This window comes from Gadus chalcogrammus, chromosome 12, assembly GCF_026213295.1.
Source record: "Gadus chalcogrammus isolate NIFS_2021 chromosome 12, NIFS_Gcha_1.0, whole genome shotgun sequence".
Lineage (NCBI taxonomy): Eukaryota > Metazoa > Chordata > Actinopteri > Gadiformes > Gadidae > Gadus > Gadus chalcogrammus.
The window spans coordinates 9,539,033-9,561,304 of record NC_079423.1 but is presented as its reverse complement, the minus strand read 5'-3'; the positions used below and the strand labels follow the sequence as shown (position 1 = coordinate 9,561,304).

Genomic DNA, 22,272 nt, shown 5'->3' with positions numbered 1-22,272 from the left:
GGAGTGAGAAAGCTGCTGAGGCTCGACGTTACACTTTTACAAAAACAATCATTAGTTAGATATAAACGGCAGTAATTGATTCAGTAGGACTCCTTATCCATGTAAACGATCATTGTGACATCTGAATTCATTAATTATCTGAAATACACTGCGTGTGCGTGTGATGTTAAATGTTTGAACCAAGGTTAACGGTTAAAGTGTCAGAGAATGGGTGGTGATTTTTTGACGTCCTCCCATGATCTGAAGTGAGCGTGCGTGTTTGTGTTGGTGAAAGTTTAAGAAATGTACAACTGTCGTTTCAGCTCTCTGGTGCTCCCTGCTGGCAGTATCACTATACTGTCCTCATGTTTCACAAAAATAGTTTTGAGAGACGTTGTCAGTTTTTGTATGTTGCTTAAATCCTCCAAAGCGGTTGGCAGTAAACATCAGGTCACGGTACGCCACGGAGTCAATGAGCTCGAGTTGAAAAAGAAAAAGCTTACAGCACCTGGTATTCCCAGGCGGTCTCCCATCCAAGTACTAACCAGCCCGACCCTGCTTAGTTTCCGAGATCAGACGAGATCGGGCGTGTTCAGGGTGGTATGGCCGTAAGCCAATAGTGCAGGCGCAAAACCAGGTTTTATACAGTAGCACATAAGGAGTGAGAAAGCTGCTGAGGCTCGACGTTACACTCTTACAAAAACAATCATTAGTTAGATATAAACGGCAGTAATTGATTCAGTAGAACTCCTTATCCATGTAAACGATCATTGTGACATCTGAATTCATTAATTATCTGAAATACACTGCGTGTGCGTGTGATGTTAAATGTTTGAACCAAGGTTAACGGTTAAAGTGTCAGAGAATGGGTGGTGATTTTTTGACGTCCTCCCATGATCTGAAGTGAGCGTGCGTGTTTGTGTTGGTGAAAGTTTAAGAAATGTACAACTGTCGTTTCAGCTCTCTGGTGCTCCCTGCTGGCAGTATCACTATACTGTCCTCATGTTTCACAAAAATAGTTTTGAGAGACGTTGTCAGTTTTTGTATGTTGCTTAAATCCTCCAAAGCGGTTGGCAGTAAACATCAGGTCACGGTACGCCACGGTAGGCCACGGAGTCAATGAGCTCGAGTTGAAAAAGAAAAAGCTTACAGCACCTGATATTCCCAGGCGGTCTCACATCCAAGTACTAACCAGGCCCGACCCTGCTTAGCTTCCAAGATCAGACGAGATCGGGCGTGTTCAGGGTGGTATGGCCGTAAGCAATTAGTGCAGGCGCAAAACCAGGTTTTATACAGTAGCACATAAGGAGTGAGAAAGCTGCTGAGGCTCGACGTTACACTCTTACAAAACAATCATTAGTTAGATATAAACGGCAGTAATTGATTCAGTAGAACTCCTTATCCATGTAAACGATCATTGTGACATCTGAATTCATTAATTATCTGAAATACACTGCGTGTGCGTGTGATGTTAAATGTTTGAACCAAGGTTAACGGTTAAAGTGTCAGAGAATGGGTGGTGATTTTTTGACGTCCTCCCATGATCTGAAGTGAGCGTGCGTGTTTGTGTTGGTGAAAGTTTAAGAAATGTACAACTGTCGGTTCAGCTCTCTGGTGCTCCCTGCTGGCAGTATCACTATACTGTCCTCATGTTTTACAAAAATAGTTTTGAGAGACGTTGTCAGTTTTTGTATGTTGCTTAAATTCTCCAAAGCGGTTGGCAGTAAACATCAGGTCACGGTACGCCACGGTAGGCCACGGAGTCAATGAGCTCGAGTTGAAAAAGAAAAAGCTTACAGCACCTGGTATTCCCAGGCGGTCTCCCATCCAAGTACTAACCAGGCCCGACCCTGCTTAGCTTCCGAGATCAGACGAGATCGGGCGTGTTTTTTTTTCCTTTTGGTGACACCCGTCACTACTTACAGCAACCTGGGCTTCAGAGGAGGTCTCCCATCCAATTACTAACCAGGCCCGACCCTGCTTAGCTTCCGAGTTCAGACGAGATCGGACGTGTTCAGGGTGGTATGGCCGTAAGCAATTAGTGCAGGCGCAAAACCAGGTTTTATACAGTAGCACATAAGGAGTGAGAAAGCTGCTGAGGCTCAACGTTACACTTTTACAAAAACAATCATTAGGTAGATATAAACGGCAGTAATTGATTCAGTAGGACTCCTTATCCATGTAAACGATCATTGTGACATCTGAATTCATTAATTATCTGAAATACACTGCGTGTGCGTGTGCTGTTAAATGTTTGAACCAAGGTTAACGGTTAAAGTGTCAGAGAATGGGTGGTGATTTTTTGACGTCCTCCCATGATCTGAAGTGAGCGTGCGTGTTTGTGTTGGTGAAAGTTTAAGAAATGTACAACTGTCGGTTCAGCTCTCTGGTGCTCCCTGCTGGCAGTATCACTATACTGTCCTCATGTTTCACAAAAATAGTTTTGAGAGACGTTGTCAGTTTTTGTATGTTGCTTAAATCCTCCAAAGCGGTTGGCAGTAAACATCAGGTCACGGTACGCCACGGTAGGCCACGGAGTCAATGAGCTCGAGTTGAAAAAGAAAAAGCTTACAGCACCTGGTATTCCCAGGCTGTCTCCCATCCAAGTACTAACCAGGCCCGACCCTGCTTAGCTTCCGAGATCAGACGAGATCGGGCGTGTTCAGGGTGGTATGGCCGTAAGCAATTAGTGCAGGCGCAAAACCAGGTTTTATACAGTAGCACATAAGGAGTGAGAAAGCTGCTGAGGCTCGACGTTACACTTTTACAAAAACAATCATTAGTTAGATATAAACGGCAGTAATTGATTCAGTAGGACTCCTTATCCATGTAAACGATCATTGTGACATCTGAATTCATTAATTATCTGAAATACACTGCGTGTGCGTGTGATGTTAAATGTTTGAACCAAGGTTAACGGTTAAAGTGTCAGAGAATGGGTGGTGATTTTTTGACGTCCTCCCATGATCTGAAGTGAGCGTGCGTGTTTGTGTTGGTGAAAGTTTAAGAAATGTACAACTGTCGGTTCAGCTCTCTGGTGCTCCCTGCTGGCAGTATCACTATACTGTCCTCATGTTTCACAAAAATAGTTTTGAGAGACGTTGTCAGTTTTTGTATGTTGCTTAAATCCTCCAAAGCGGTTGGCAGTAAACATCAGGTCACGGTACGCCACGGTAGGCCACGGAGTCAATGAGCTCGAGTTGAAAAAGAAAAGCTTACAGCACCTGGTATTCCCAGGCGGTCTCCCATCCAAGTACTAACCAGGCCCGACCCTGCTTAGCTTCCGAGATCAGACGAGATCGGGCGTGTTCAGGGTGGTATGGCCGTAAGCAATTAGTGCAGGCGCAAAACCAGGTTTTATACAGTAGCACATAAGGAGTGAGAAAGCTGCTGAGGCTCGACGTTACACTTTTACAAAAACAATCATTAGTTAGATATAAACGGCAGTAATTGATTCAGTAGGACTCCTTATCCATGTAAACGATCATTGTGACATCTGAATTCATTAATTATCTGAAATACACTGCGTGTGCGTGTGATGTTAAATGTTTGAACCAAGGTTAACGGTTAAAGTGTCAGAGAATGGGTGGTGATTTTTTGACGTCCTCCCATGATCTGAAGTGAGCGTGCGTGTTTGTGTTGGTGAAAGTTTAAGAAATGTACAACTGTCGGTTCAGCTCTCTGGTGCTCCCTGCTGGCAGTATCACTATACTGTCCTCATGTTTCACAAAAATAGTTTTGAGAGACGTTGTCAGTTTTTGTATGTTGCTTAAATCCTCCAAAGCGGTTGGCAGTAAACATCAGGTCACGGTACGCCACGGTAGGCCACGGAGTCAATGAGCTCGAGTTGAAAAAGAAAAGCTTACAGCACCTGGTATTCCCAGGCGGTCTCCCATCCAAGTACTAACCAGGCCCGACCCTGCTTAGCTTCCGAGATCAGACGAGATCGGGCGTGTTCAGGGTGGTATGGCCGTAAGCAATTAGTGCAGGCGCAAAACCAGGTTTTATACAGTAGCACATAAGGAGTGAGAAAGCTGCTGAGGCTCGACGTTACACTTTTACAAAAACAATCATTAGTTAGATATAAACGGCAGTAATTGATTCAGTAGGACTCCTTATCCATGTAAACGATCATTGTGACATCTGAATTCATTAATTATCTGAAATACACTGCGTGTGCGTGTGATGTTAAATGTTTGAACCAAGGTTAACGGTTAAAGTGTCAGAGAATGGGTGGTGATTTTTTGACGTCCTCCCATGATCTGAAGTGAGCGTGCGTGTTTGTGTTGGTGAAAGTTTAAGAAATGTACAACTGTCGGTTCAGCTCTCTGGTGCTCCCTGCTGGCAGTATCACTATACTGTCCTCATGTTTCACAAAAATAGTTTTGAGAGACGTTGTCAGTTTTTGTATGTTGCTTAAATCCTCCAAAGCGGTTGGCAGTAAACATCAGGTCACGGTACGCCACGGTAGGCCACGGAGTCAATGAGCTCGAGTTGAAAAAGAAAAAGCTTACAGCACCTGGTATTCCCAGGCGGTCTCCCATCCAAGTACTAACCAGGCCCGACCCTGCTTAGCTTCCGAGATCAGACGAGATCGGGCGTGTTCAGGGTGGTATGGCCGTAAGCAATTAGTGCAGGCGCAAAACCAGGTTTTATACAGTAGCACATAAGGAGTGAGAAAGCTGCTGAGGCTCGACGTTACACTTTTACAAAAACAATCATTAGTTAGATATAAACGGCAGTAATTGATTCAGTAGGACTCCTTATCCATGTAAACGATCATTGTGACATCTGAATTCATTAATTATCTGAAATACACTGCGTGTGCGTGTGATGTTAAATGTTTGAACCAAGGTTAACGGTTAAAGTGTCAGAGAATGGGTGGTGATTTTTTGACGTCCTCCCATGATCTGAAGTGAGCGTGCGTGTTTGTGTTGGTGAAAGTTTAAGAAATGTACAACTGTCGTTTCAGCTCTCTGGTGCTCCCTGCTGGCAGTATCACTATACTGTCCTCATGTTTCACAAAAATAGTTTTGAGAGACGTTGTCAGTTTTTGTATGTTGCTTAAATCCTCCAAAGCGGTTGGCAGTAAACATCAGGTCACGGTACGCCACGGTAGGCCACGGAGGCAATGAGCTCGAGTTGAAAAAGAAAAAGCTTACAGCACCTGGTATTCCCAGGCGGTCTCCCATCCAAGTACTAACCAGGCCCGACCCTGCTTAGCTTCCGAGATCAGACGAGATCGGGCGTGTTCAGGGTGGTATGGCCGTAAGCAATTAGTGCAGGCGCAAAACCAGGTTTTATACAGTAGCACATAAGGAGTGAGAAAGCTGCTGAGGCTCGACGTTACACTTTTACAAAAACAATCATTAGTTAGATATAAACGGCAGTAATTGATTCAGTAGGACTCCTTATCCATGTAAACGATCATTGTGACATCTGAATTCATTAATTATCTGAAATACACTGCGTGTGCGTGTGATGTTAAATGTTTGAACCAAGGTTAACGGTTAAAGTGTCAGAGAATGGGTGGTGATTTTTTGACGTCCTCCCATGATCTGAAGTGAGCGTGCGTGTTTGTGTTGGTGAAAGTTTAAGAAATGTACAACTGTCGGTTCAGCTCTCTGGTGCTCCCTGCTGGCAGTATCACTATACTGTCCTCATGTTTCACAAAAATAGTTTTGAGAGACGTTGTCAGTTTTTGTATGTTGCTTAAATCCTCCAAAGCGGTTGGCAGTAAACATCAGGTCACGGTACGCCACGGTAGGCCACGGAGTCAATGAGCTCGAGTTGAAAAAGAAAAAGCTTACAGCACCTGGTATTCCCAGGCGGTCTCCCATCCAAGTACTAACCAGGCCCGACCCTGCTTAGCTTCCGAGATCAGACGAGATCGGGCGTGTTCAGGGTGGTATGGCCGTAAGCAATTAGTGCAGGCGCAAAACCAGGTTTTATACAGTAGCACATAAGGAGTGAGAAAGCTGCTGAGGCTCGACGTTACACTTTACAAAAACAATCATTAGTTAGATATAAACGGCAGTAATTGATTCAGTAGGACTCCTTATCCATGTAAACGATCATTGTGACATCTGAATTCATTAATTATCTGAAATACACTGCGTGTGCGTGTGATGTTAAATGTTTGAACCAAGGTTAACGGTTAAAGTGTCAGAGAATGGGTGGTGATTTTTTGACGTCCTCCCATGATCTGAAGTGAGCGTGCGTGTTTGTGTTGGTGAAAGTTTAAGAAATGTACAACTGTCGGTTCAGCTCTCTGGTGCTCCCTGCTGGCAGTATCACTATACTGTCCTCATGTTTCACAAAAATAGTTTTGAGAGACGTTGTCAGTTTTTGTATGTTGCTTAAATCCTCCAAAGCGGTTGGCAGTAAACATCAGGTCACGGTACGCCACGGTAGGCCACGGAGTCAATGAGCTCGAGTTGAAAAAGAAAAAGCTTACAGCACCTGGTATTCCCAGGCGGTCTCCCATCCAAGTACTAACCAGGCCCGACCCTGCTTAGCTTCCGAGATCAGACGAGATCGGGCGTGTTCAGGGTGGTATGGCCGTAAGCAATTAGTGCAGGCGCAAAACCAGGTTTTATACAGTAGCACATAAGGAGTGAGAAAGCTGCTGAGGCTCGACGTTACACTTTTACAAAAACAATCATTAGTTAGATATAAACGGCAGTAATTGATTCAGTAGGACTCCTTATCCATGTAAACGATCATTGTGACATCTGAATTCATTAATTATCTGAAATACACTGCGTGTGCGTGTGATGTTAAATGTTTGAACCAAGGTTAACGGTTAAAGTGTCAGAGAATGGGTGGTGATTTTTTGACGTCCTCCCATGATCTGAAGTGAGCGTGCGTGTTTGTGTTGGTGAAAGTTTAAGAAATGTACAACTGTCGGTTCAGCTCTCTGGTGCTCCCTGCTGGCAGTATCACTATACTGTCCTCATGTTTCACAAAAATAGTTTTGAGAGACGTTGTCAGTTTTTGTATGTTGCTTAAATCCTCCAAAGCGGTTGGCAGTAAACATCAGGTCACGGTACGCCACGGTAGGCCACGGAGTCAATGAGCTCGAGTTGAAAAAGAAAAAGCTTACAGCACCTGGTATTCCCAGGCGGTCTCCCATCCAAGTACTAACCAGGCCCGACCCTGCTTAGCTTCCGAGATCAGACGAGATCGGGCGTGTTCAGGGTGGTATGGCCGTAAGCAATTAGTGCAGGCGCAAAACCAGGTTTTATACAGTAGCACATAAGGAGTGAGAAAGCTGCTGAGGCTCGACGTTACACTCTTTACAAAAACAATCATTAGTTAGATATAAACGGCAGTAATTGATTCAGTAGGACTCCTTATCCATGTAAACGATCATTGTGACATCTGAATTCATTAATTATCTGAAATACACTGCGTGTGCGTGTGATGTTAAATGTTTGAACCAAGGTTAACGGTTAAAGTGTCAGAGAATGGGTGGTGATTTTTTGACGTCCTCCCATGATCTGAAGTGAGCGTGCGTGTTTGTGTTGGTGAAAGTTTAAGAAATGTACAACTGTCGGTTCAGCTCTCTGGTGCTCCCTGCTGGCAGTATCACTATACTGTCCTCATGTTTCACAAAAATAGTTTTGAGAGACGTTGTCAGTTTTTGTATGTTGCTTAAATCCTCCAAAGCGGTTGGCAGTAAACATCAGGTCACGGTACGCCACGGTAGGCCACGGAGTCAATGAGCTCGAGTTGAAAAAGAAAAAGCTTACAGCACCTGGTATTCCCAGGCGGTCTCCCATCCAAGTACTAACCAGGCCCGACCCTGCTTAGCTTCCGAGATCAGACGAGATCGGGCGTGTTCAGGGTGGTATGGCCGTAAGCAATTAGTGCAGGCGCAAAACCAGGTTTTATACAGTAGCACATAAGGAGTGAGAAAGCTGCTGAGGCTCGACGTTACACTTTTACAAAAACAATCATTAGTTAGATATAAACGGCAGTAATTGATTCAGTAGGACTCCTTATCCATGTAAACGATCATTGTGACATCTGAATTCATTAATTATCTGAAATACACTGCGTGTGCGTGTGATGTTAAATGTTTGAACCAAGGTTAACGGTTAAAGTGTCAGAGAATGGGTGGTGATTTTTTGACGTCCTCCCATGATCTGAAGTGAGCGTGCGTGTTTGTGTTGGTGAAAGTTTAAGAAATGTACAACTGTCGGTTCAGCTCTCTGGTGCTCCCTGCTGGCAGTATCACTATACTGTCCTCATGTTTCACAAAAATAGTTTTGAGAGACGTTGTCAGTTTTTGTATGTTGCTTAAATCCTCCAAAGCGGTTGGCAGTAAACATCAGGTCACGGTACGCCACGGTAGGCCACGGAGTCAATGAGCTCGAGTTGAAAAAGAAAAAGCTTACAGCACCTGGTATTCCCAGGCGGTCTCCCATCCAAGTACTAACCAGGCCCGACCCTGCTTAGCTTCCGAGATCAGACGAGATCGGGCATGTTCAGGGTGGTATGGCCGTAAGCAATTAGTGCAGGCGCAAAACCAGGTTTTATACAGTAGCACATAAGGAGTGAGAAAGCTGCTGAGGCTCGACGTTACACTTTTACAAAAACAATCATTAGTTAGATATAAACGGCAGTAATTGATTCAGTAGGACTCCTTATCCATGTAAACGATCATTGTGACATCTGAATTCATTAATTATCTGAAATACACTGCGTGTGCGTGTGATGTTAAATGTTTGAACCAAGGTTAACGGTTAAAGTGTCAGAGAATGGGTGGTGATTTTTTGACGTCCTCCCATGATCTGAAGTGAGCGTGCGTGTTTGTGTTGGTGAAAGTTTAAGAAATGTACAACTGTCGGTTCAGCTCTCTGGTGCTCCCTGCTGGCAGTATCACTATACTGTCCTCATGTTTCACAAAAATAGTTTTGAGAGACGTTGTCAGTTTTTGTATGTTGCTTAAATCCTCCAAAGCGGTTGGCAGTAAACATCAGGTCACGGTACGCCACGGTAGGCCACGGAGTCAATGAGCTCGAGTTGAAAAAGAAAATGCTTACAGCACCTGGTATTCCCAGGCGGTCTCCCATCCAAGTACTAACCAGGCCCGACCCTGCTTAGCTTCCGAGATCAGACGAGATCGGGCGTGTTCAGGGTGGTATGGCCGTAAGCAATTAGTGCAGGCGCAAAACCAGGTTTTATACAGTAGCACATAAGGAGTGAGAAAGCTGCTGAGGCTCGACGTTACACTTTTACAAAAACAATCATTAGTTAGATATAAACGGCAGTAATTGATTCAGTAGGACTCCTTATCCATGTAAACGATCATTGTGACATCTGAATTCATTAATTATCTGAAATACACTGCGTGTGCGTGTGATGTTAAATGTTTGAACCAAGGTTAACGGTTAAAGTGTCAGAGAATGGGTGGTGATTTTTTGACGTCCTCCCATGATCTGAAGTGAGCGTGCGTGTTTGTGTTGGTGAAAGTTTAAGAAATGTACAACTGTCGGTTCAGCTCTCTGGTGCTCCCTGCTGGCAGTATCACTATACTGTCCTCATGTTTCACAAAAATAGTTTTGAGAGACGTTGTCAGTTTTTGTATGTTGCTTAAATCCTCCAAAGCGGTTGGCAGTAAACATCAGGTCACGGTACGCCACGGTAGGCCACGGAGTCAATGAGCTCGAGTTGAAAAAGAAAAAGCTTACAGCACCTGGTATTCCCAGGCGGTCTCCCATCCAAGTACTAACCAGGCCCGACCCTGCTTAGCTTCCGAGATCAGACGAGATCGGGCGTGTTCAGGGTGGTATGGCCGTAAGCAATTAGTGCAGGCGCAAAACCAGGTTTTATACAGTAGCACATAAGGAGTGAGAAAGCTGCTGAGGCTCGACGTTACACTTTTACAAAAACAATCATTAGTTAGATATAAACGGCAGTAATTGATTCAGTAGGACTCCTTATCCATGTAAACGATCATTGTGACATCTGAATTCATTAATTATCTGAAATACACTGCGTGTGCGTGTGATGTTAAATGTTTGAACCAAGGTTAACGGTTAAAGTGTCAGAGAATGGGTGGTGATTTTTTGACGTCCTCCCATGATCTGAAGTGAGCGTGCGTGTTTGTGTTGGTGAAAGTTTAAGAAATGTACAACTGTCGGTTCAGCTCTCTGGTGCTCCCTGCTGGCAGTATCACTATACTGTCCTCATGTTTCACAAAAATAGTTTTGAGAGACGTTGTCAGTTTTTGTATGTTGCTTAAATCCTCCAAAGCGGTTGGCAGTAAACATCAGGTCACGGTACGCCACGGTAGGCCACGGAGGCAATGAGCTCGAGTTGAAAAAGAAAAAGCTTACAGCACCTGGTATTCCCAGGCGGTCTCCCATCCAAGTACTAACCAGGCCCGACCCTGCTTAGCTTCTGAGATCAGACGAGATCGGGCGTGTTTTTTTTTTAATCTTTTTTATTATCAAAAATATATTCAATTTTATACAATTACGCATTCATTTATACATATATCAAATAAAAGTAAATGAAAAACTGCCCACAAATTAAACCACAAACCGCACAAACAATTAACTAAACACACTTTCTCTTTTAAATTAAAAATAAGAACCACACAGCAAAAACAGTATCTTTTCCCAAATACACTTACCCTCGAAATTAAACCGCCCCTCAGTCCCAAAGCACAAACCGAACAGCCCAAACCCAGAATTTTTAACCTCGAACATTTACCCACAAAATTAAACCACCCCTCATTCGAAAAAACACACAAAACCAAAATCCCACACAAAACTCCCTCGCTCTCCCACCTCCAAAATTATGCCACCCCCTTTAAACCACCCAAATCAACCCCAAACGGTGCCCTGCTCAGTCATCCATACAATTCCATTCTCATTCACACCACATACTCCCGCACTCTCTACAAACATACTCACAAACAAAGCCTCGTCCACAACATACAGCATTCGTAAGTGTCTTTTCCATTCATTCACAAACAGCCTCCATGCATCCAACTTTCTCCTTTCATACAGCGCAAAATTGCGCCTGTTAAAAATCGCCCTCCTTGCAAATCCAAAGATCATATTGATCATTTTCCAATTTCTATATTTCCTACTCACTCCCAAGAGTACAGACAATTCCCACCCCCGTTCCACCCAGCAGTCTCCCACACTGCACCCTCCCAGCAGCCCCTTGATTTTTCCCCAGAATTCCACTAGCTCGCAACAATACACAAAAATGTGATTCACGTCTTCATCCCCACTTTCACACACCATACACGTCCTCCCATACACTCCCCTGTGCATTTGGTGCAGGATGATGCATGTGAAAATCCTCCTGTGCCTTATCTTGAAATCAAGATCAAATATTGCATGCGGTGTGTGCGGTATGTTAATGTACTTCCACAAAATGTTGGGTGTAATGTCCGGATATGTGTCTGCCCATTTACTCTCACATGTGGGTTTTTGCACTCTATGTGTCAATGCATGCTTGTACCAAATCTTTGTCTTGACATCAGTAATGGCGTGTGACTCCCCCCCCAGGCACAGGAAGATTCCCACCGCATCATCCTGCCCAACCCTCCCCTTATTTCTAAACCCGTCCCCCCATTCACTCATCACACACTCTTCCACTCTCTCCAACACTTTCACAATCACTCCCCTCCTATATGTTATCCCCTTCTCTCTCATTATCCTAATCACTCTTTCTTTATCCCATCTCCCTCCCCTGTCGACTAGATCTCCCACCCGCTTCAGCCCCGCCCTCTCAAGAGCCACGCTCTTGATGACCCCTCCGCCCCCCTGTTTAAAATATGGGCTGGAGAGGAAAGGTAGCCTCATCACAGACGCTCTTGACTCGCATACGAGTGCAGTCTTATCAAACAGCAGGAACCACGCGTTGAGCACCTCCTGGAAGAACCGCGGCAGATGTGCATATGCCGCTGCGTTCTGCGTCTGCAACAAATTGTCATCACTTAAGAGACCAAATGTGCTCAGCCACTGGCTGAAGTGGCCCTTCCAGGCCGCCTCCCGACTTGCATCCCTAAATTTGCCTATCAATTTAGTTCGTAACGCAGTTCTTTTTGCGAGTACGTCCATCAATCCTAGCCCACCCTGATCATTGACCCTTATCAGCGTTCTATGCGCTATACTGGCTGCTTTGCTCCTCCAAATAAAGTCTCTAACGACTTTGGCAATCTTCTGCTCAGCCCAAGTCGGAAGCGCACAAGTGCTCAAGGCATGATTCACCTGCGACAACACTAGAGCATTGGTGACGGCCACCCTTCCCCTCAACAGCAGACCCCTAGCCCTCCACATACTCAGGGTCTTTTGCATACGCCCAATAACATCCTTCCACGTCAAATCATCGCATTCATTCTCATCACTACCAACATACACTCCGAGCACTTTTCTTTGATTCTCCACTACTTTGAATCCCCATTTGTTATCTAGGTCTTTGTTCCTACCCATCCCCATTATTTCAGATTTCTCCATATTAATTTTTGCTCCTGAAGCTCTCTCATACGTTTCTATATGTTTCAACACTATATCCACATCACTCTCACTTTTTACCATTACATTAATATCATCCGCATACTGCATTAAACTAATTTTTCCCTTACCTATTCCACACACTCTTTTGTCATTCAAAATTAAAGCCGCCAACGGCTCCGCCACCATGCTATAGAGCAGTGCTGACATTGGGCAGCCCTGCCTCACTGACCTCTTGACATCGAAAGAGTCAGTCAGAGCACCGTTACACTTAATTTTACTCTTAGCCCCCCCATAGAGCAATCCCACCCACCCCCTTAATTTAGTCCCAAATCCAAGTTTCTCCAGTACCCTCCCCAAAAATCCTGATCCACCCTATCAAACGCTTTGTTTAAATCAATCCCCAGCCACAATCCTCCCTCCCCTTCCATATCTCTAACTACCTGTTTTATTGTTAATATCGAATCCCCAATGTCCCTCCCCGGAATGCTATACGCTTGAGTTGGACCTATTACTGAGCCTATTACCTCCCTCATTCTATTCGCAAGTATCTTAGCAATAATTTTATAGTCAGTGTTGAGTAGACTGATTGGCCTATAGTTATCAAGATTTTTGTTATCACCCTTATTTTTATAAAAAATCGTAATTATGCCTAATCCCATACTCTCCGGGAGCCAGCCTGTTTTCTCCACATACTTGCAGAGTTTTTCAACCACCGGAGCCAGAATTCCCTTAAAGCCGACGTAAAACTCGGCTGTCAGACCATCACTCCCCGGGCTCTTATTCTTGTTTAGTCCATCAATAGCACTATAAATCTCTTGCACAGAAAATTCACAATCGCACCAAGCACTATCCTCCCTACTTAAAGTCCTCTCCAGTGCCTCTAGGCCTCTCCCACACTATCCTCATCACATGCATCTTTTTTAAATAAACACTCATAATAATCCCTAACTACTTTTAATATCTCTTCCTTATCAGTTATTATTTGACCACCATTATCTAATACCTCCTTTATCTCCGTTTTATTTTGTTTTTGTTTTTCCAAACCCAGGAAAAAGGCTGTGCTCCTTTCCCCTTCGTACATATATTGTATCCTGCTTCTAATAGCAGCCCCTCTACACTTCGCTACCTCTAAGGCACTCAATTTTTCTTTTAAATCCACATATTTTTCCGTACATATATTACCCTCCTCATCTAACAGTTTAATTTCCTCATTTAGTTGTTTTCTCAAATGAACCTCCTCTGCATTTTCCCTTTTCCTTTTTTCTATACCATACCTGACACATTTGTTTTTAATTCTTATTTTCACACTCTCCCACCACACACTCATATTCGCATCATCATTCCATTCATCCATCGTTCTCTTCAAAAAAAAAACCCATGCTCTTCATAAACACAGCATCTCCCAAAAAGCTGGCATTAAAGCACCAAGGCCTCTGGTTGACACTCCCTCCCCTCCCTCCCACCTCTAACCTAATCCCCGCGTGGTCACTCCAGGTATTATTGATGTATTCCACACTCTTAATTAATTTAACATTACCACTTTGTACCAACACAAAGTCAATCCTACTCTGTTTCAGAGTATTAGCAACAAGTTGCCTCCTTGAAAAAACCTTTTCCCACGGGTGTAGGACTCTCCATATGTCTACCAATTGATAGTTCTCCATCAAGTCCCTAAGGGTTTGCCTAGTGCTGTCCCCTTTAAACGTATTGTTACTCGATAAATCAGACCGAGTCAAAATAACATTAAAATCCCCCACAATCATACAGTTAGGGTTGCACCACACATTTAAACCAGCCAAAAAAACCCTCCTCTCCTTCTCCCCATTGGGTGCATGTAAATTAATTATTCTAAGTTCCCTCCCCTCATAAACACAATCAACAACTAACAACCTCCCCTCTAAATCTCTATGAACTAAATTAATCCCCGTTATTTTAGCACTATTAAAACATATTGCCACTCCCCTGGCCCTGGGAGTCCCTTCAGAAAAATAAATCTGGCCTTTCCACTGCTTTCTACTCCTATTCAGTAGGTTGTCATCCCACCTAGTTTCCTGTAAACACAAAATATCAGCTCTTATGTCCAATATGGCATTTCTTTTATATTCAGTTCTCATACCGTTCGCATTCAGGGAAAAAATAACCAAAGCCATAAATAATAAAAAATAAAATAAGGAAAAACCAACGAAAAAGAGCCAGCTAGCACAATAACCTTCATCAAAAAAATTAACAATTCTTATTCTTCTTCCCACTCCCCTCCGTCTTTTGCTTTGCGGACATCCTTTTTTTAGCCTCCCTTAGCTCCTCCATGTCCATATCACTCCCCGAGCTCCCTCCCTCACAGTATTATCCACAAAATCCCCACTCTCACCCACCTCATCATTGCCCCAAGTCATTTTAAGTACAGTTTTCCCCGTCCCATCCCCAAACATTCTTATCCCTTCCCGTCTTTCACCTCTGCCTCTCACGCTCCTGTCTCCCTGCCGCCGCGGCAGGCCCTCGCTCCGCTCTCCCCTCAGGTCCGCAGGCTGGCCCGAGGTGAGCTCCTCCTCCAGCAACGTGGGGAATTCCTCCCCCCCAGAGGCACCGTCCCGGTCCATGCTCGCGCCCATGCCCTCCTGCTCGTCCTCACCACCACCGTCATCCGGCGCCCCCGGTTCGTCACCATCCAGCTCGCCGCCGTCCTCCTCCGCCTCCTTCTCCACCGGGCATATACAGTCTCTCTCTCTCCTCCGGCATGTCAGACACTTTGCCACCCCAGTGGCACACTCCCGAGCGTAGTGGCCCTGGCATCCGCAATTATGACAGGTAAAATCCGGGCACTCACGCAGGATGTGGCCCGGCTGCATACAGCTCCTACAAACCTTCATCTGGCGGTCGTGGATTACTCTAAAGTATTCAACACCCGTTGCGGTATTGAATTTAGTGGAATATGGCAAGGATTGCACGAGCTCATTAAATTTGACCCGTACAATCCTTGTACCATCGGCAATATTGGTGCCCGGCCACATCCTCCTCTTGATGGACGAAAGCGCCCGGACTCCCCACCCACTTAGTTTATCCAGGATTTCCGCATCAGAAATGTATGCTGGCAGGGTAAGAAAGGAAACCACCAGCTCGTCATTACATAGTTCTCTGGCAATAATCCTAGTGTTGTGTATTTTAAACCCATCGAGCAGACGGTCCTTCCCCCTCTCTCCGCACACCGTCACCTCCAGCTTCCCGAGGGCCAGCACCCTACAGGCCCTGATTTCTCCGCACACGACCGCCATAGCCTTCATTAATTCTCCTATGGGTATAACGTCCCCGCACTGCTCCACGCAAACCGTGAGCCTCCTCTCATACATGCGCTCTACCTTCTTAATCCCGTCCACTGTTTCTCCACCAGCCACCTGCTCTTGCCCGCCTCCAGCCGCCTTGCCGTTCCCATCTCCCCCGCTCTCTCCTTCTCTCCTTTCTCCTCCCGACTCCTCCGCAACACTCCTTCCTCCTCGCAACCCGCCAGCTTTTCCGTCCTCCTCCACCTCAAGTCCTGCTCCATTCACCGTCCCTCCAGCTCGCTGCCCGCCGGCACTCATTTCGCCCGGTGGCTTCGCCGAAGCTAGGCCCCGGATCATTCTCGCCTCCACCGTTGCAAACAAACAAAAACGACTGGAAAAGTATATGTATAATAACTCAGGGCGATCCCCCAACAGTCTATGACTGCGGGGGACGAAAAAAAAACACAAAATAACTGGGTTGTTAGACCAGATAGCAACACTCCAAAATTCTCTCCACCAGAACAAACAATTACCATGCGGCTGTCCAAAAAAACACTACGTACTCCGACACTGTAGGGGGCGTCAGGGTGGTATGGCCGTAAGCAATTAGTGCAGGCGCAAAACCAGGTTTATACAGTAGCACATAAGGAGTGAGAAAGCTGCTGAGGCTCGACGTTACACTCTTACAAAAACAATCATTAGTTAGATATAAACGGCAGTAATTGATTCAGTAGGACTCCTTATCCATGTAAACGATCATTGTGACATCTGAATTCATTAATTATCTGAAATACACTGCGTGTGCTTGTGATGTTAAATGTTTGAACCAAGGTTAACGGTTAAAGTGTCAGAGAATGGGTGGTGATTTTTTGACGTCCTCCCATGATCTGAAGTGAGCGTGCGTGTTTGTGTTGGTGAAAGTTTAAGAAATGTACAACTGTCGGTTCAGCTCTCTGGTGCTCCCTGCTGGCAGTATCACTATACTGTCCTCATGTTTCACAAAAATAGTTTTGAGAGACGTTGTCAGTTTTTGTATGTTGCTTAAATCCTCCAAAGCGGTTGGCAGTAAACATCAGGTCACGGTACGCCACGGTAGGCCACGGAGGCAACGAGCTCGAGTTGAAAAAGAAAAAGCTTACAGCACCTGGTATTCCCAGGCGGTCTCCCATCCAAGTACTAACCAGGCCCGACCCTGCTTAGCTTCCGAGATCAGACGATATCGGGCTTGTTCAGGGTGGTATGGCCGTAAGCAATTAGTGCAGGCGCAAAACCAGGTTTTATACAGTAGCACATAAGGAGTGAGGAAGCTGCTGAGGCTCGACGTTACACTCTTACAAAAACAATCATTAGTTAGATATAAACGGCAGTAATTGATTCAGTAGGACTCCTTATCCATGTAAACGATCATTGTGACATCTGAATTCATTAATTATCTGAAATACACTGCGTGTGCTTGTGATGTTAAATGTTTGAACCAAGGTTAACGGTTAAAGTGTCAGAGAATGGGTGGTGATTTTTTGACGTCCTCCCATGATCTGAAGTGAGCGTGCGTGTTTGTGTTGGTGAAAGTTTAAGAAATGTACAGCTGTCGGTTCAGCTCTCTGGTGCTCCCTGCTGGCAGTATCACTATACTGTCCTCATGTTTCACAAAAACAGTTTTGAGAGACGTTGTCAGTTTTTGTATGTTGCTTAAATCCTCCAAAGCGGTTGGCAGTAAACATCAGGTCACGGTACGCCACGGTAGGCCACGGAGGCAACGAGCTCGAGTTGAAAAAGAAAAAGCTTACAGCACCTGGTATTCCCAGGCGGTCTCCCATCCAAGAACTAACCAGGCCCGACCCTGCTTAGCTTCCGAGATCAGACGAGATCGGGGCGTGTTCAGGGTGGTATGGACGTAAGCAATTACTGCAGGCGCAAAACCAGGTTTTATACAGTAGCACATAAGGAGTGAGAAAGCTGCTGAGGCTTGACGTTACACTTTTACAAAAACAATCATTAGTTAGATATAAACGGCAGTAATTGATTCAGTAGGACTCCTTATCCATGTAAACGATCATTGTGACATCTGAATTCATTAATTATCTGAAATACACTGCGTGTGCAAGTGATGTTAAATGTTTGAAGCAAGGTTAACGGTTTAAAGTGTCAGAGAATGGGGTGGTGATTTTTTGACGTCCTCCCATGATCTGAAGTGAGCGTGCGTGTTTGTGTTGGTGAAAGTTTAAGAAATGTACAGCTGTCGGTTCAGCTCTCTGGTGCTCCCTGCTGGCAGTATCACTATACTGTTCTCATGTTTCACAAAAACAGTTTTGAGAGACGTTGTCAGTTTTGTATGTTGCTTAAATCCTCCAAAGCGGTTGGCAGTAAACATCAGGTCACGGTACGCCACGGAGTCAATGAGCTCGAGTTGAAAAAGAAAAAGCTTACAGCACCTGGTATTCCCAGGCGGTCTCCCATCCAAGTACTAACCAGGCCCGACCCTGCTTAGCTTCCGAGATCAGACGATATCGGGCTTGTTCAGGGTGGTATGGCCGTAAGCAATTAGTGCAGGCGCAAAACCAGGTTTTATACAGTAGCACATAAGGAGTGAGGAAGCTGCTGAGGCTCGACGTTACACTCTTACAAAAACAATCATTAGTTAGATATAAACGGCAGTAATTGATTCAGTAGGACTCCTTATCCATGTAAACGATCATTGTGACATCTGAATTCATTAATTATCTGAAATACACTGCGTGTGCGTGTGATGTTAAATGTTTGAACCAAGGTTAACGGTTAAAGTGTCAGAGAATGGGTGGTGATTTTTTGACGTCCTCCCATGATCTGAAGTGAGCGTGCGTGTTTGTGTTGGTGAAAGTTTAAGAAATGTACAGCTGTCGGTTCAGCTCTCTGGTGCTCCCTGCTGGCAGTATCACTATACTGTCCTCATGTTTCACAAAAACAGTTTTGAGAGACGTTGTCAGTTTTTGTATGTTGCTTAAATCCTCCAAAGCGGTTGGCAGTAAACATCAGGTCACGGTACTCCACGGAGTCAATGAGCTCGAGTTGAAAAATAAAAAGCTTACAGCACCAGGTATTCCCAGGCGTCTCCCATCCAAGTACTTACCAGGCCCGACCCTGCTTAGCTTCCGAGATCAGACGAGATCGCGCGTGTTCAGGGTGGTATGGCCGAAAGCAATTATTGCAGGCGCAAAACCAGGTTTTATACAGTAGCACATAAGGAGTGAGAAAGCTGCTGAGGCTCGACGTTTACACTCTTACAAAACAATCATTAGTTAGATATAAACGGCAGTAATTGATTCAGTAGGACTCCTTATCCATGTAAACGATCATTGTGACATCTGAATTCATTAATTATCTGAAATACACTGCGTGTGCGTGTGATGTTAAATGTTTGAACCAAGGTTAACGGTTAAAGTGTCAGAGAATGGGTGGTGATTTTTTGACGTCCTCCCATGATCTGAAGTGAGCGTGCGTGTTTGTGTTGGTGAAAGTTTAAGAAATTTACAACTGTCGGTTCAGCTCTCTGGTGCTCCCTGCTGGCAGTATCACTATACTGTCCTCATGTTTCACAAAATAGTTTTGAGAGACGTTGTCAGTTTTTGTATGTTGCTTAAATCCTCCAAAGCGGTTGGCAGTAAACATCAGGTCACGGTACGCCACGGTAGGCCACGGAGTCAATGAGCTCGAGTTGAAAAAGGAATTGCTTACAGCACCTGGTATTCCCAGGCGGTCTCCCATCCAAGTACTAACCAGGCCCGACCCTGCTTAGCTTTCGAGATCAGACGAGATCGGGCATGTTCAGGGTGGTATAGCCGTAAGCAATTAGTGCAGGCGCAAAACCAGGTTTATACAGTAGCACATAAGGAGTGAGAAAGCTGCTGAGGCTTGACGTTACACTTTTACAAAAACAATCATTAGTTAGATATAAACGGCAGTAATTGATTCAGTAGGACTCCTTATCCATGTAAACGATCATTGTGACATCTGAATTCATTAATTATCTGAATACACTGCGTGTGCAAGTGATGTTAAATGTTTGAAGCAAGGTTAACGGTTAAAGTGTCAGAGAATGGGTGGTGATTTTTGACGTCCTCCCATGATCTGAAGTGAGCGTGCGTGTTTGTGTTGGTGAAAGTTTAAGAAATGTACAACTGTCGGTTCAGCTCTCTGGTGCTCCCTGCTGGCAGTATCACTATACTGTCCTCATGTTTCACAAAAATAGTTTTGAGAGACGTTGTCAGTTTTTGTATGTTGCTTAAATCCTCCAAAGCGGTTGGCAGTAAACATCAGGTCACGGTACGCCACGGTAGGCCACGGAGTCAATGAGCTCGAGTTGAAAAGAAGATGCTTACAGCACCTGGTATTCCCAAGCAGTCTCCCATCCAAGTACTAACCAGGCCGACCCTGCTTAGCTACCGAGATCAGACGAGATCGGGCGTGTTTTTTTTTTTTTTTTTCTTTTGGTGACACCCGTCACTACTTACAGCAACCTGGGCTCTGAGGAGGTCTCCCATCCAAGTACTAACCAGGCCCGACCCTGCTTAGCTTCCGAGATCAGACGAGATCGGGCGTGTTCAGGGTGGTATGGCCGTAAGCAATTAGTGCAGGCGCAAAACCAGGTTTTATACAGTAGCACATAAGGAGTGAGAAAGCTGCTGAGGCTCGACGTTACACTTTTACAAAAACAATCATTAGTTAGATATAAACGGCAGTAATTGATTCAGTAGGACTCCTTATCCATGTAAACGATCATTGTGACATCTGAATTCATTAATTATCTGAAATACACTGCGTGTGCGTGTGATGTTAAATGTTTGAACCAAGGTTAACGGTTAAAGTGTCAGAGAATGGGTGGTGATTTTTTGACGTCCTCCCATGATCTGAAGTGAGCGTGCGTGTTTGTGTTGGTGAAAGTTTAAGAAATGTACAACTGTCGTTTCAGCTCTCTGGTGCTCCCTGCTGGCAGTATCACTATACTGTCCTCATGTTTCACAAAAATAGTTTTGAGAGACGTTGTCAGTTTTTGTATGTTGCTTAAATCCTCCAAAGCGGTTGGCAGTAAACATCAGGTCACGGTACGCCACGGTAGGCCACGGAGTCAATGAGCTCGAGTTGAAAAAAGAAATAAGCTCTCAGCACCTGGTATTCCCAGGCGGGTCTCCCATCCAAGTACTAACCAGGCCCGACCCTGCTTAGCTTCCGAGATCAGACGAGATCGGCGTGTTTCAGGGTGGTATGGCCGTAAGCAATTAGTACAGGCGCAAAACCAGGTTTTATACAGGTAGCACATAAGGAGTGAGAAAGCTGCTGAGGCTCGACGTTACACTTTTACAAAAACAATCATTAGTTAGATATAAACGGCAGTAATTGATTCAGTAGGACTCCTTATCCCTGTAAACGATCATTGTGACATCTGAATTCATTAATTATCTGAAATACACTGCGTGTGCGTGTGAAGTTAAATGTTTGAACCAAGGTTAACGGTTAAAGTGTCAGAGAATGGGTGGTGATTTTTTGACGTCCTCCCATGATCTGAAGTGAGCGTGCGTTGTTTGTGTTGGTGAAAGTTTAAGAAATGTACAACTGTCGGTTCAGCTCTCTGGTGCTCCCTGCTGGCAGTATCACTATACTGTCCTCATGTTTCACAAAAATAGTTTTGAGAGACGTTGTCAGTTTTTGTATGTTGCTTAAATCCTCCAAAGCGGTTGGCAGTAAACATCAGGTCACGGTACGCCCACGGTAGGCCACGGAGTCAATGAGCTCGAGTTGAAAAGAAAAAGCTTACAGCACCTGGTATTCCCAGGCGGACTCCATCCAAGTACTAACCAGGCCCGACCCTGCTTACTTTCCGAGATCAGACAAGATCGGACGTGTTTTTTTTTTCTTTTGGTGACACCCGTCACAACTTACAGCAACCTGGGCTTCTGAGGAGGTCTCCCATCCAAGTACTAATCAGGCCCGACCCTGCTTAGCTTCCGAGATCTGACGAGATCGGACGTTGTTCAGGGTGGTATGGCCGCAAGCATTAGTGCAGGCGCAAAACCAGGTTTTATACAGTAGCACATAAGGAGTGAGAAAGCTGCTGAGGCTCGACGTTACACTTTTACAAAAACAATCATTAGTTAGATATAACGGCAGTAATTGATTCAGTAGGACTCCTTATCCATGTAAACGATCATGTGACATCTGAATTCATTAATTATCTGAAATACACTGCGTGTGCGTGTGATGTTAAATGTTTGAACCAAGGTTAACGGTTCAAGTGTCAGACGAATGGTGGTGATTTTTGACGTCCTCCCATGATCTGAAGTGAGCATGCGTGTTTGTGTTGGTTGAAAGTTTAAGAAATGTACAACTGTCGTTTCAGCTCTCTGGTGCTCCCTGCTGGCAGTATCACTATACTGTCCTCATGTTTCACAAAAATAGTTTTGAGAGACGTTGTCAGTTTTTGTATGTTGCTTAAATCCTCCAAAGCGGTTGGCAGTAAACATCAGGTCACGGTACGCCACGGTAGACCACGGAGGCAATGAGCTCGAGTTGAAAAAGAA

The 22,272-nt window shown here is 44.9% G+C and overlaps 23 non-coding genes across 23 annotated transcripts; all 23 read right to left on the bottom strand.

Moving 5' to 3' along the window:
* Positions 1-475: 475 nt before the first annotated feature.
* On the bottom strand, positions 476-593 carry LOC130395250 (5S ribosomal RNA). The gene has a single exon (XR_008898328.1). It is a non-coding gene; the product is annotated as a 5S ribosomal RNA (ribosomal RNA).
* Positions 594-1,122: 529 nt separating this feature from the next.
* On the bottom strand, positions 1,123-1,241 carry LOC130395009 (5S ribosomal RNA). The gene has a single exon (XR_008898113.1). It is a non-coding gene; the product is annotated as a 5S ribosomal RNA (ribosomal RNA).
* Positions 1,242-1,895: 654 nt separating this feature from the next.
* LOC130395691 (5S ribosomal RNA) lies at positions 1,896-2,015 on the bottom strand. Its single transcript, XR_008898717.1, has one exon. It is a non-coding gene; the product is annotated as a 5S ribosomal RNA (ribosomal RNA).
* A 529-nt stretch (positions 2,016-2,544) lies between these two features.
* On the bottom strand, positions 2,545-2,663 carry LOC130401171 (5S ribosomal RNA). Its single transcript, XR_008903631.1, has one exon. It is a non-coding gene; the product is annotated as a 5S ribosomal RNA (ribosomal RNA).
* A 528-nt stretch (positions 2,664-3,191) lies between these two features.
* Positions 3,192-3,310, bottom strand: LOC130397826 (5S ribosomal RNA). The gene has a single exon (XR_008900410.1). It is a non-coding gene; the product is annotated as a 5S ribosomal RNA (ribosomal RNA).
* Positions 3,311-3,838: 528 nt separating this feature from the next.
* On the bottom strand, positions 3,839-3,957 carry LOC130397825 (5S ribosomal RNA). Its single transcript, XR_008900409.1, has one exon. It is a non-coding gene; the product is annotated as a 5S ribosomal RNA (ribosomal RNA).
* Positions 3,958-4,486: 529 nt separating this feature from the next.
* On the bottom strand, positions 4,487-4,605 carry LOC130397824 (5S ribosomal RNA). Its single transcript, XR_008900408.1, has one exon. It is a non-coding gene; the product is annotated as a 5S ribosomal RNA (ribosomal RNA).
* Positions 4,606-5,134: 529 nt separating this feature from the next.
* LOC130397823 (5S ribosomal RNA) lies at positions 5,135-5,253 on the bottom strand. Its single transcript, XR_008900407.1, has one exon. It is a non-coding gene; the product is annotated as a 5S ribosomal RNA (ribosomal RNA).
* A 529-nt stretch (positions 5,254-5,782) lies between these two features.
* On the bottom strand, positions 5,783-5,901 carry LOC130397822 (5S ribosomal RNA). Its single transcript, XR_008900406.1, has one exon. It is a non-coding gene; the product is annotated as a 5S ribosomal RNA (ribosomal RNA).
* A 528-nt stretch (positions 5,902-6,429) lies between these two features.
* On the bottom strand, positions 6,430-6,548 carry LOC130397821 (5S ribosomal RNA). Its single transcript, XR_008900405.1, has one exon. It is a non-coding gene; the product is annotated as a 5S ribosomal RNA (ribosomal RNA).
* Positions 6,549-7,077: 529 nt separating this feature from the next.
* LOC130397820 (5S ribosomal RNA) lies at positions 7,078-7,196 on the bottom strand. The gene has a single exon (XR_008900404.1). It is a non-coding gene; the product is annotated as a 5S ribosomal RNA (ribosomal RNA).
* Positions 7,197-7,726: 530 nt separating this feature from the next.
* On the bottom strand, positions 7,727-7,845 carry LOC130397819 (5S ribosomal RNA). Its single transcript, XR_008900403.1, has one exon. It is a non-coding gene; the product is annotated as a 5S ribosomal RNA (ribosomal RNA).
* A 529-nt stretch (positions 7,846-8,374) lies between these two features.
* On the bottom strand, positions 8,375-8,493 carry LOC130399874 (5S ribosomal RNA). Its single transcript, XR_008902369.1, has one exon. It is a non-coding gene; the product is annotated as a 5S ribosomal RNA (ribosomal RNA).
* Positions 8,494-9,022: 529 nt separating this feature from the next.
* Positions 9,023-9,141, bottom strand: LOC130399583 (5S ribosomal RNA). The gene has a single exon (XR_008902090.1). It is a non-coding gene; the product is annotated as a 5S ribosomal RNA (ribosomal RNA).
* Positions 9,142-9,670: 529 nt separating this feature from the next.
* On the bottom strand, positions 9,671-9,789 carry LOC130397818 (5S ribosomal RNA). Its single transcript, XR_008900402.1, has one exon. It is a non-coding gene; the product is annotated as a 5S ribosomal RNA (ribosomal RNA).
* Positions 9,790-16,853: 7,064 nt separating this feature from the next.
* LOC130394949 (5S ribosomal RNA) lies at positions 16,854-16,972 on the bottom strand. Its single transcript, XR_008898058.1, has one exon. It is a non-coding gene; the product is annotated as a 5S ribosomal RNA (ribosomal RNA).
* A 529-nt stretch (positions 16,973-17,501) lies between these two features.
* LOC130395364 (5S ribosomal RNA) lies at positions 17,502-17,621 on the bottom strand. Its single transcript, XR_008898429.1, has one exon. It is a non-coding gene; the product is annotated as a 5S ribosomal RNA (ribosomal RNA).
* Positions 17,622-18,141: 520 nt separating this feature from the next.
* On the bottom strand, positions 18,142-18,260 carry LOC130394946 (5S ribosomal RNA). The gene has a single exon (XR_008898056.1). It is a non-coding gene; the product is annotated as a 5S ribosomal RNA (ribosomal RNA).
* A 519-nt stretch (positions 18,261-18,779) lies between these two features.
* LOC130395762 (5S ribosomal RNA) lies at positions 18,780-18,897 on the bottom strand. Its single transcript, XR_008898779.1, has one exon. It is a non-coding gene; the product is annotated as a 5S ribosomal RNA (ribosomal RNA).
* A 528-nt stretch (positions 18,898-19,425) lies between these two features.
* LOC130394116 (5S ribosomal RNA) lies at positions 19,426-19,544 on the bottom strand. Its single transcript, XR_008897306.1, has one exon. It is a non-coding gene; the product is annotated as a 5S ribosomal RNA (ribosomal RNA).
* A 657-nt stretch (positions 19,545-20,201) lies between these two features.
* Positions 20,202-20,320, bottom strand: LOC130394888 (5S ribosomal RNA). Its single transcript, XR_008898003.1, has one exon. It is a non-coding gene; the product is annotated as a 5S ribosomal RNA (ribosomal RNA).
* A 531-nt stretch (positions 20,321-20,851) lies between these two features.
* LOC130395935 (5S ribosomal RNA) lies at positions 20,852-20,971 on the bottom strand. The gene has a single exon (XR_008898924.1). It is a non-coding gene; the product is annotated as a 5S ribosomal RNA (ribosomal RNA).
* A 656-nt stretch (positions 20,972-21,627) lies between these two features.
* On the bottom strand, positions 21,628-21,748 carry LOC130395765 (5S ribosomal RNA). The gene has a single exon (XR_008898781.1). It is a non-coding gene; the product is annotated as a 5S ribosomal RNA (ribosomal RNA).
* Between the last annotated feature and the right edge of the window lie 524 nt (positions 21,749-22,272).